The sequence below is a fragment of the Misgurnus anguillicaudatus genome, unplaced genomic scaffold (genome assembly GCF_027580225.2).
Source record: "Misgurnus anguillicaudatus unplaced genomic scaffold, ASM2758022v2 HiC_scaffold_33, whole genome shotgun sequence".
Lineage (NCBI taxonomy): Eukaryota > Metazoa > Chordata > Actinopteri > Cypriniformes > Cobitidae > Misgurnus > Misgurnus anguillicaudatus.
In genome coordinates, this window is record NW_027395283.1 from 1,809,940 (window position 1) to 1,821,252 (window position 11,313).

The following is an 11,313-nucleotide window of genomic DNA, read 5'->3' on the forward strand; positions in this document are numbered from 1 at the left end:
TAAAAAACATAAAAGATGTTAATGAAAGTGCTTCTCCTAGCGAAGCACTGTGTCCAGATGGGACTGAAAATACTTGTTTAACATTAACAGGAATATTGTCCTTTAAAGCAACACTATGTAGTTTCCATGTAAAAATGACTTACAGCTCCCCCATGTGTTTGAAAAGCGCAACAGTGCCTGGTATCAGACACTCTTCTGCAGGGGGAGGGGCGGGGCTGTGTGCTCTACCCTCCACCGCCACTTTCAGAGTGTGCTTGTAGCAGCTAGGAGGCTGCTCAGGTTGCAGCAACAGTACAATTAGTCCAGTTAAAAGTTGTTCTATCACTGAAATAATTTTAGAGACATTATTTAAAGGTAAAAAAACTACATAGTGTTGCTTTAAAGCAGCTTTTTAGATATTCATCCAGGGGTGTGTTCATTCTACATAAACATGCATGCACATTTTGTTCTAAATGGACAGACCTTTATAAACATGTATAAAAAATGCTTTATTATAGTAAAAGTGTAGTACCCTTACGAAAATTAACCATGGTGTCATGTATAAGATTGACATGTGTTATGGTTGTTACCTGTATAGGCCGCTAGAGGGCGCCATAAACTGTAAGATCCCAGCAAACACAGAACGTTCCCCTAACGTTAGTTTTTGGTTATATTTTGGTTATTTTTTGGGAACCAAAATATAACGTTCTGGGAACATTATTTTTAGGTTTTATTTTTTGCAACCATAAAATAACGTTCCCATAACGTTGTAGGGTGGTTATTTTAAAATAACCTAAAAATAACTTATACAGAACGTTATTTTTTGGTTATTTTTTTGGAACCATAAAATAACGTTCCCATAACGTTGCAGGGTGGTTATTTTTAAAATAACCTAAAAATAACTTATACAGAACGTTATTTTTTGGTTCTTTTTTGGTTATTTTTTGGAACCATAAAATAACGTTCCCATAACATTGCAGGGTGGTTATTTTTAAAATAACCTAAAAATAACTTATACAGAACGTTATTTTTTGGTTATTTTTTGGTTATTTTTTTGGAACCATAAAATAACGTTCCCATAACGTTGCAGGGTGGTTATTTTTAAAATAACCTAAAAATAACTTATACAGAACGTTATTTTTTGGTTCTTTTTTGGTTATTTTTTTGGAACCATAAAATAACGTTCTCATAACGTTGCAGAGTGGTTATTTTTAAATAACCTAAAAATAACTTATACAGAACGTTATTTTTTGGTTATTTTTTGGTTTTCTGGAACCATAAAATAACCCAAAAATAACTTATACATAACGTTCTCTAATGGTTATTTTATTATTATGTTTTTTTTAGGAAATGAAGTGAATGCATAATTAAACCCATTATTCCTTTAGTGTGCACGTCTAATATGCGCGTGCTTGTCTGCACGAGCTTGCCGCCTTCTTCACGAGTACCCGCTTTATCTTGTGCTCAGGAAAAGTCGTTAATTTAAAAAAATAACGGTCCTTTCGTTTTTACCTCAGAGACTAACATTATTTTAGCGGTTCTTTTGTCTCTTTCTTGATTTAGTAACTTAAATATGTGAGAAGAAATATATATACGAGTGATTTCCAATCGATTTGAGGAGAATTTGAGGAGAATATAATGTTAGAAACTTTTTATTGTTGTAAAAACGGATAGCCGACTAACTGTGATCTTTTAACCTAAAGTGACTGATTTATTTCTCATTGCGTTTTAACTTCAGAGCAGGCCCGGATTGGCCATAGGGAGAACCGGGAGGATTCCCGGTGGGCCGGTCTGTTTTTTTTGGCCACGAGGGCCGGTGTTGTCATGCCACCGGGATGACGCGTATTTGCGGGTGAGAGATGTCCCCGTCGCTTTATGCACAAGTTGATTGTGTCCCGAGTCCCGACCACTTATTGGAAGAATTCTTGCATTAGTTCATTGACATCTAAAACGCATGGGAAACGCAGGACGTGCCGCTGTCTTCTGGTTTTCAAAGCGCTTACTTGGACACGAGTTTTGTTTCAGACGCATATTGAGTGCGCTTGCCGGCCGCGCGTCTATTTAAAATAAACTTGAGCCCGTCTTTTGAGCTTGCCGGCCGCGCGTCTATATTTTAAATAAACTTGAGCGCGTCTTTTGAGTGCGCTTGCCGGTGTTGTGTCGAACTCAGTTCCCCCTATGTTTCCCTTTAGTGTAGTGCTTTTATAGCGTTTTCATCACGTTACATTTAGAAAGATTAAAGATTTGAATTGGTTATACTAAAAAGGCATAATATCATGTATTTTATAATAGAATTTATTAAATATTTCATGCATTTGACAGTTTTCTATTAGGGTATTTCTTTTAAAATATAGCCTGTCTTTTTCTTTTTTTTTCTTTACTGGTTGTTTTAAAAATGTAATGTTTGCATACATAATTAAATAAATATTATACATATAATATGATTCATACTGTAAAAATAATTGACTTACCATTAAGAACAATACAGATACATTACAGAAATGCACACATATACATCTCAGTAGCCATTAAAACTTTAAATGTATAAATAATAAAACCTATAACGTGATAAAAACGCCATAAAAACACTACACTGAAGGGAAAAATAGGGGGAACAGACTTCGACACAACACCGCGCGTCTATTATATTTTAAATAAACTTGAGCGCGTCTTTTGAGTGCGCTTGCCGGCCGCGCGTCTATTATATTTTAAATAACTTGAGCGCGTCTTTTGAGTGCGCTTGCCGGCCGCGCGTCTATTATATTTTAAATAAACTTGAGCGAGTCTTTTGAGTGCGCTTGCCGGCCGCGCGTCTATTATATTTTAAATAACTTGAGCGCGTCTTTTGAGGGCGCTTGCCGGCCGCGCGTCTATTATATTTTAAATAAACTTGAGCGAGTCTTTTGAGTGCGCTTGCCGGACGCGCGTCTATTATATTTTAAATAACTTGAGCGCGTCTTTTGAGTGCGCTGGCCGGCCGCGCGTCTATTATATTTTAAATAAACTTGAGCGGGTCTTAATACAAACGGGCTGGCCTCTTAAAGGAAAATAATTTACAAAACGTATTTTTTATCCAAGTCAGATGAATTCTCTATGAATAGTCTATGAATTATTGCAAGAGGAAAAAACATCTATTTGATGCAAAACTCATTAGTTTATTTGAAAAAAGTAGTTTTAAAAGTATATCCATGATGTTTTCTTTTTTTTTACCACAATAGCCTACCTTAGCCTACGTTATTTAGCAATAGACATGATCTAAGTACTAAAATACTTTTTTTCCATTTGTTTCACTTGATCAATCTTGCTTGTGTATTGTATATCAGGGGTTTCCAAACGTTATCAACCCAACAGTTCATCTCAAGACTCAAAATTTTTTAGAAATAGAAATATAGAGGAAAACACAAACACATTTGTTTCCTTTAGTTTTTGAATAAGTTTACTTTAGTAATATTATGGTCTTATGGTAGGGCTGCATGATTATGGCAAAAATTATAATTGTTTACTGCATTTGCACGGAATATGAAATTATATATTTGAAAAATACAGTGAATTGCAAGGCTGCAGAGAACAGTGCACTACTGCAGACTTATACTAGTACTGAGGGTTTAAAGATATTATTTTAATAGTCAGTCGTGAACTAAAGTGGGCCGGTCTAAGGCATGAAACTCCAGGGCTGAAAATGAGTCCCACTCCGGCCCTGCTTCAGAGTATATCATTCTAGCGATTTCTTTTTTGTTTCTTCATAAGTAGCTTAAATATGTGAAAACGAAAATATATTTTAATTATTTCCATGAAGAGAATATGAAGTTAGAAGCTTTTGATTATTGTAAAAACTGAGAGAGAGATGCTGATTGTTGTTACTTAATAATGGAGAGGCGGCTGCTGTAAGGTCTGTTAAACTAAAGTGAATTACATGTTTATATATTTTCAATAAATATCTGTTTTAACTCTTCTTTATTGTGTTGAAGTCACTATTATATATTTGATAAAATATAATGTTATCTAAATACATAATATGTGATGTGTTGAGGTATTTTTATATAAAATAACCTGTGTTATATAATGGTATAATATTTTAATAGACATTTTTTCCAGTAATAGCAAAATTTAATTATTATAGATTTTGTATTAAATATTATATAAAAAAATTATTTTATTCCTCCTTATACGGAAATGTGTTTTACTTATTTTAGATAGATATGATAGATAAAAACCAACCAAAACACATTATGGGATGTACTAATAGACGTGCCGTACTTTTGTAAGCCTTCACTTCTTCACTGAGGCTGGAGTCTTGCGCGCTCTGTCAGTGCGTGCACGGAGCCGCGGCAACGCGCCCTGGTGAGATCATTTTTCACTCCATGTCAGCTGTGCATTTTCCAAGGTTTGTTTTTGGTTAGCCAGGAAAGTTTTCTTTACAGAAATAGAACGTTATTTTTAGGTTATTTTAACGTTTTCCTAACGTTAGGAGAACGTTCTCCTAACGTTATTCTAACGATAGGAAAACGTTAAAATAACCTAAAAATAACGTTCTATTTCTGTAAAGAAAACTTTCCTGGCTAACCAAAAACAAACCTTGGAAAATAACGTTATGGGAACCAAAAACTAACGTTAGGGGAACGTTTTGAGAACCAAAAACTAACGTTAGGGGAACGTTTTGGGAACCAAAAATTGTTAGCTGGGATACACACAACAGGGCTGCGTTCAGCCCCGACAAAACGTTGCACAACGTTTATTAAACAAAAACAGTGATGCGTTGAACACCCTGTTGTGATGACGCAAGAGTTGCAACTACGGTAGCTGAGAGGCCATTCTTTGTGTTCTTTTAAAATGTTTCTGAAGCCTGATGAAATAGTTATAAATGTGTGTTTAATACTGTAAAAGACCCTCAATGTTACAGTCACTGACCTTGCCGTCCAGAATGAAAGACAACATTCCAACTTGAACCCATCTCTCTTTACTACCGCGTGGTTTTATACATCTTGCCGCTGATTGGACCGACATTTCTGACACACCCACCAAACAAGAGAAAACGCTTCTAAAACCTGTTGCATTTCGTTGCACACCGTTTCCAGGAAACATGTCGTTCAACCCGGAAACCGTAGCAAAACGTTTTGCACCGGTGTGAGCTTGAACGTGCCCCAGGTATTTGGTTGTGCAGTAAAGTACCCAGCAAACACAAAACGTTTTTACAACGTTTCACAACGTTGTATTTTGGTTGTAATTAGGTAATGTTGCAGCACAACGTTTTAAAAACGTTTTAAAAACGTCACCCTAAATTTTATAAAACAATGTAACCAAAAAAAGACGTTTTTAATACGTTGTAAAGGCACCTAATTAGTACGTTTTTTTTAGGTAGTAAAAAAACGTAAATATCACGTCTGTTTACTACGAAAACAAAACCAGACCAAAATGAACCATTTTTGAGACGTTTTATTTAGGTGTTAAAATAACGTAATTATAACGTTGGAATAAAACGTAAATACCACGTCCGTTTATTACGAAAATAAAACCAGACCAAAATAAACCATTTTTGAGACGTTTTATTTAGGTGTTAAAATAACGTAATCATAACGTTGGAATAAAACGTAAATATCACGTCCGTTTACTACGAAAATAAAACCAGACGAAAATAAACCATTTGTAGGACGTTTTATTTAGGTGTTAAAATAACGTAATTATAACGTTGGAATAAAACGTAAATACCACGTCCGTTTACTACGAAAATAAAACCAGACCAAAATAAACCATTTGTGAGAGGTTTTATTTAGGTGTCAAAATAACGTTCTCATAACGTTGGAATAAAACGTAAACATAACGTCTGTTTACTACGCAAACGAAACCAAATCAAAATGCAATGGTTTTTTTGCAAAGTTTTGTTTTAGGCATGACTGGGTTGGTAGACATATTGCTGGTGGGCCGACGACGCACTTTGGGGCCGATACGGCATTGATTTTTGCTGCTCCATCATGCAGGGCCAGCGGCTTGCCTTCTGTTGATCACTAAACGCGTCACAGACGCAATAGCTGCTCCGCTTAAAATATCGCTTTACCCTCTCTATCCCTCTCTCTCAAAATGGGCAGACCAAAGAGCAAAGGTGTTGCTAAAAAGCTGCACAGTTCCCACTCGCAGCTTTTAGATATAACATAACATACTTCTCTTCTTTAGAGTTAATTTGTGTTATTTTAATGCCGTGGGCGCATTATTGATGCAATAAAGCAACTTTAATACGCGAGCGTGCATGGCATACCCTGCTAAAAATACAGCAAGAGTTGTCTTTTAGTGCTGATATGCTGGTTACCACCAGCTAAACCAGCATCAAACCAGCAGGGAAATTATGCTGTATGCCGATTTTTTCAGCAGGGTGCAGTGGGATTTCCTTCACTCTCACACAAATCTCGATGAGCAGCTACATTATACAACTCTGAACTGGCTCAGGGCAGCTCAGATTTAGCGTGTGCTTGCTTATATTAGTCCTTATAAAGTCCAGATATATTTTTATTTGGTTAAACTGACAGAAGTGCAAACATTACAGATAACCCCATGGGTGGGGTTTAATTAAAAGAGTTGTAACACTTGCTGGAAAATTCTATTTAAAAATAATTCAATACTATTCTATCTACATGCTAGATATGAATGATGTTTATGTTTATAATAACAGATATCCACATACTGTAGCGATCCACATAGTCCCTCATAAGCATCCTTGGATCACTGCATATGAATAGCTTAAGTTTTTTGAAAGGGCCACACACACAAAGAAAAAATTCATAATTGTCAATTATGTGAAATGGTATTTACAGTTCATTTTAATTAATGAAATTTACATTGTAAAGTTTTCAAGTTGGGCAGTTGTAGGATTTTTTAATAGAACAAAATTGTGCTATATTTTAGATAAAACGATAATATAAAGTTGGATTTGGTGACTTACACACCCAACTCAGAAATGGAAAAACAACATGTGCATATGGCTCCATAACACGTTGAGCAGTAAAGGAATAGTTCACCCAAAAATGAAAATTCTGTCATCATTTATTCACTCTCATGTTGCTACAACCCGGTATAAATGTATTTGTTCTACAATGTAAGATATTTTGAGGAATGTTTGTAATTTAACTGTTAAGCCCCATTCACTTCCATAGTAGGACAAAAGTATACTATATAAATGCGGCATCCGAACGGTTAAATTACGAACATCATCAAATTCATGTTCATTAGAGCAAATACATTTATACAGGTTTAGAATCTTATAAGAATAAAATATTAGCGTAATAGCTAAAAAAAGTTAAATAAAAAGATTAAATAGAAAGATTAAATTATCCTATATGACAAAGAACAACCAAAAGTTTTAAATTCACAATTTAATAATAATTTAATGTGATTTAAATTGTTTATGTAGTTTTCTAAGATGTTTATTTATGTAAGTGCTGTGTTTGTGTGTGTGTGTGTGTGTGTGTGTGTGTGTGTGTGTGTGTGTGTGTGTGTGTGTGTGTGTGTGTGTGTGTGTGTGTGTGTGTGTGTGTGTGTGTGTGTGTGTGTGTGTGTGTGTGTGTGTGTGCTGCGGGCACTTTAAATCCGTTGAAGTGACATCAGTTACCATGGAAACGAGGCTACAGGGAACAACAGAAAGCGGCGAAGCTCCGTGTGTCTTATCGTTTTCTTCACTTTTTCAGGTAAGTTTAGTCCCTCAAGTTACAAAAAGAATACACACAACTGTGGTTGACACCTAATTGATACGCTTTTGTTGAATATTTACCTCATTGAAATGGCTTGTGTCTTCGAGGAAAGTCCGTTAGCATATCCGTTAGCATGGTGCTAGCGCTATAGTTTTAGCGCTTGTTTATGAAAGTTTGGGCGATTGAGAACATCTAAATTTGTCATTGGGAGGTTTTAAATGTGTTGTAAAGGGTGTCAATGCATTATTGGAAGTAAGTTAATTTGTTTATCCTAAAAATATGCGATGTACTCACAGTGGATGTAAGGTTAGTTACGTTAGACAACCGTAGCAGCTTATGGGACGTCAAAATTAGCTGAAAGTATTACAATTTTTTTTTATCGTAAACCAATATAGATAAAAGTTGTTCTCTGATTTCAGGAGTGACAAAATAACCCCTCTATAATAAAAAAGCTCAAAATTTCAGCATTTTCGAAGGGAGCTGCTGACAGAGATGTTGAAAACTCATGTGAGTAAAAAGCTCATTCAATCACTTCATATGCACTTCACAACGTAATCTTGCATCTTGATATTTTCCTTTAAAAATTGTAGTACAGTTATTTAAAGAAGGTTTTGACAAACGTGAGTGACACTGCACAATATTAAATGAATAACAGTTAAGTAAACCTAAAACATAAAATTCAGCTTTTTTGTATTCTATTCTATTTTTAACGTTTCAACTCTACTTTTGCTTGTTTCCTTTTGCACTGCATCCTAAATATTGTTTGCTCGGTTACAAGTTGCATGTTATGTTTGTAGATTTGTCCATGCTGATGGCCATGCAGCAGAGTTCAAGCAAACCTGTCAGAAAACATCTCTAAGGGGCTATGTATGAACCATATGGCTAGTAAGTAAGACCTCAAACTTAAACACTACTTTTCAAAAGGCTGTGATTTATTTATTTGACAAAAATACAGTGAAAACAGAAATGTTGTGAAATTATCACAATTTAGATGAGCTGTTTTCTTTGTGAATATGTAGTTAAGTGTAATTTCTGTGATGCAAAACAGAATCTTTACTCTCACTTATAACAAACAGAAGTGCAACTTACCATTTTAAGGTAACACTAAAATAACACTAAACTATTTCTTAACACAACAATCAACTTTGATAATAATTGGAAATGTTTCTTGAGCAGCAAATCAGCGTATTAGAATGAACTCTGGTTGATTATGAGACACTGAAGACTGGAGTAATGATGCTGAAAAGTCAACATTAATCACAGGAATAAATTACAACTTACAATATATTCATATAATAAAGGGTGTAAAAAAAATCTGAACATAAACCTTTTAAGGTATTGTAAATTATAGTTATGATGGCTTGTTCCTCCAACTTAATGATACTATTACATATGTAGTTTGTTCCATAGAGGTTCCCCAAATAATGAGGACAAATTTACTAAGGGATCCAGAAAAAAATCAGATTGTGATTTTGAACCAGATAATTGCTTAACAAGGTCACAAAATTCTTGGTAGTACCCAGGATGTCCACAAAAGGAGGCAGAGCTTTTTCACATTTTACTCCCAAACTCTTCCATTGTAAATCTAGAAAAAGTCCTACCTTTTTAGCCAAGCATTCACATAACAGATTTTATAACCTTGTTCTCAAGTAATTAAAAGTATTAATCAAGTGCACATGCTCATCTTTTGCTTGAAATAATATGAACAGCAGCTATGGTAATCCTTTTGCTTTCCTGTTTTTATCTATCAGGATACCCATACAGGTTACAGAAGCTCCAGTATGGATCCAGCCTCACTTGTAAAGACATCAGATGACACCTACACTCTCAGAGACTTCAGATGATGGCAACTGGATGGACATACAAAACTGCCAAACATTATATATATTGCAATCACTGCCTCAAAGCATAAGTTTGCAGATTTTCAACTCGCTTTATATTTTTACAATAAATTGGGGTATTTGAACAGACAATGTTTACGCTTTTTTTTCTTGAGTTAAACTTAAATTCCCAATTAGTTCTTGACAATACTCTGTCAAATGACAGATTACATATATTACAGACATTGTAACATTACAAAGTGGGTTGGAAATCTGTAAACTTCCTCTATAATCATAATTGTCTGTTTAACTGAGCATGACGTGAAACACATGACTTGTATTATCTTAAAGCTATATGATTGCTATATGAACATTACTTTGTTACTTAATGAGATAAATGCTTATCCCTAGTTTCACAGACAAGACTTAAGCCTATAGTCCTTGACTATAGTCCTAGACTAAGACACATGTTTGAGCTGTCTCAATTGAAAAGAACTTTCAATGCGAGATTTTAAAATAAGCCAGTGCCAGTGATTTTTCTTAAGATTTTAGCTTTAGCTAAGCCTTGTCTGTGAAACCAGGCCTTTATGCATTTTCTTAATGCATTAAGATAGGTAAGTTGAATTAAAAGATTAAATTCGGTTTACACTTTTTTGGTAAAACATACCAAGCAGATCAGCCCAGAAAATAAACCAGATGCGTAAAATTACAGTTTGCTTGACTATTGTATGAATTTAATAATTATTAAAATCCTCATACTTGTTTGACAAATTAATATATCATTATTGAGAACTGAGATAAGTGGTATTATTAAATATTTGGTTTAACACGTTACAACTTTTAATTACCATGCAAAGTGTTGGCATTTTGTTTGGTTTTGTTTTTAGTAAACGTTTCCAGTGTTTGTATACATTTATTTTGACTTGATATGTATGTTATGGCGTCTTTGACAAGCTATTAAACGTTATTATTTTTTTTACATTATTTCATTGTTCATAATATTTATAATTATATGTCAGTTAGACGTTTTGTCATATTAGGTTGCATTAAATAAAATCCTTGTAGTTCTTAGCATAAGATATTTTCTCCAGTGATTTGTCAGTGTAGCTAACGGGCACTAAGAAGAATTGTGTTAAAAATTAGTTCAAAGCCTTCTGGAAATCTACTACATTTTTCACTAAAATAATGGAAGACCTACCTCCAGAAGGATTAGGAGCTCACAGGTTTGATGATTAACAAGTTCTTTCTGTTAACGCCCAGCGTGTTTCGGCACGTGCAACATGAGAGGTATTAATAACGTTTTTTTCACGTTGTGAAAAGGTTGTGATAATGTTATTTTCCGACGTACTTAATACGACCAAATGTCGGGTTTTTTGAACGTTATAAATACGTATTTTTACAACGTTGCAAAAACGTTTAGATTACGTTATCAAAACCTTTTTGCAACGTTGTGAAAATACGTATTTATAACGTTCAAAAAACCCGACATTTGGTCGTATTAAATACGTTGGAAAATAACGTTATCACAATCTTTTCACAACGTGAAAAAAACGTTTTTATAACGTTTTTGTGTTTGCTGGGTAGGTATTATACAATGTTTCAAAAACGTCCTTTTTGTTTTATTTAGATGTTATTTTATTTTTGTTTTTAATGTTGTGCCGCTACAATACCTAATTACAATGAAAATATAACGTTGTGAAAAGTTGTAAAAACTTTTGTGTTTTAATTTAAATCTTATCATAATCTCTTTGCCTTGATGTTTTGTATTTTAATTTAATTTCTCACCTCTTGTTTTCATTAAGTCATTACATTATGATTTCTGCCCATAATTGAGACGC

The 11,313-nt window shown here is 34.3% G+C and overlaps 1 long non-coding RNA gene across 1 annotated transcript; it reads left to right on the forward strand.

Moving 5' to 3' along the window:
• Positions 1-7,546: 7,546 nt before the first annotated feature.
• LOC141363273 (uncharacterized) lies at positions 7,547-10,452 on the forward strand. The gene is made up of 4 exons (XR_012368826.1): positions 7,547-7,652; positions 8,075-8,162; positions 8,453-8,540; positions 9,407-10,452. It is a non-coding gene; the product is annotated as an uncharacterized lncRNA (long non-coding RNA).
• Positions 10,453-11,313: the final 861 nt, after the last annotated feature.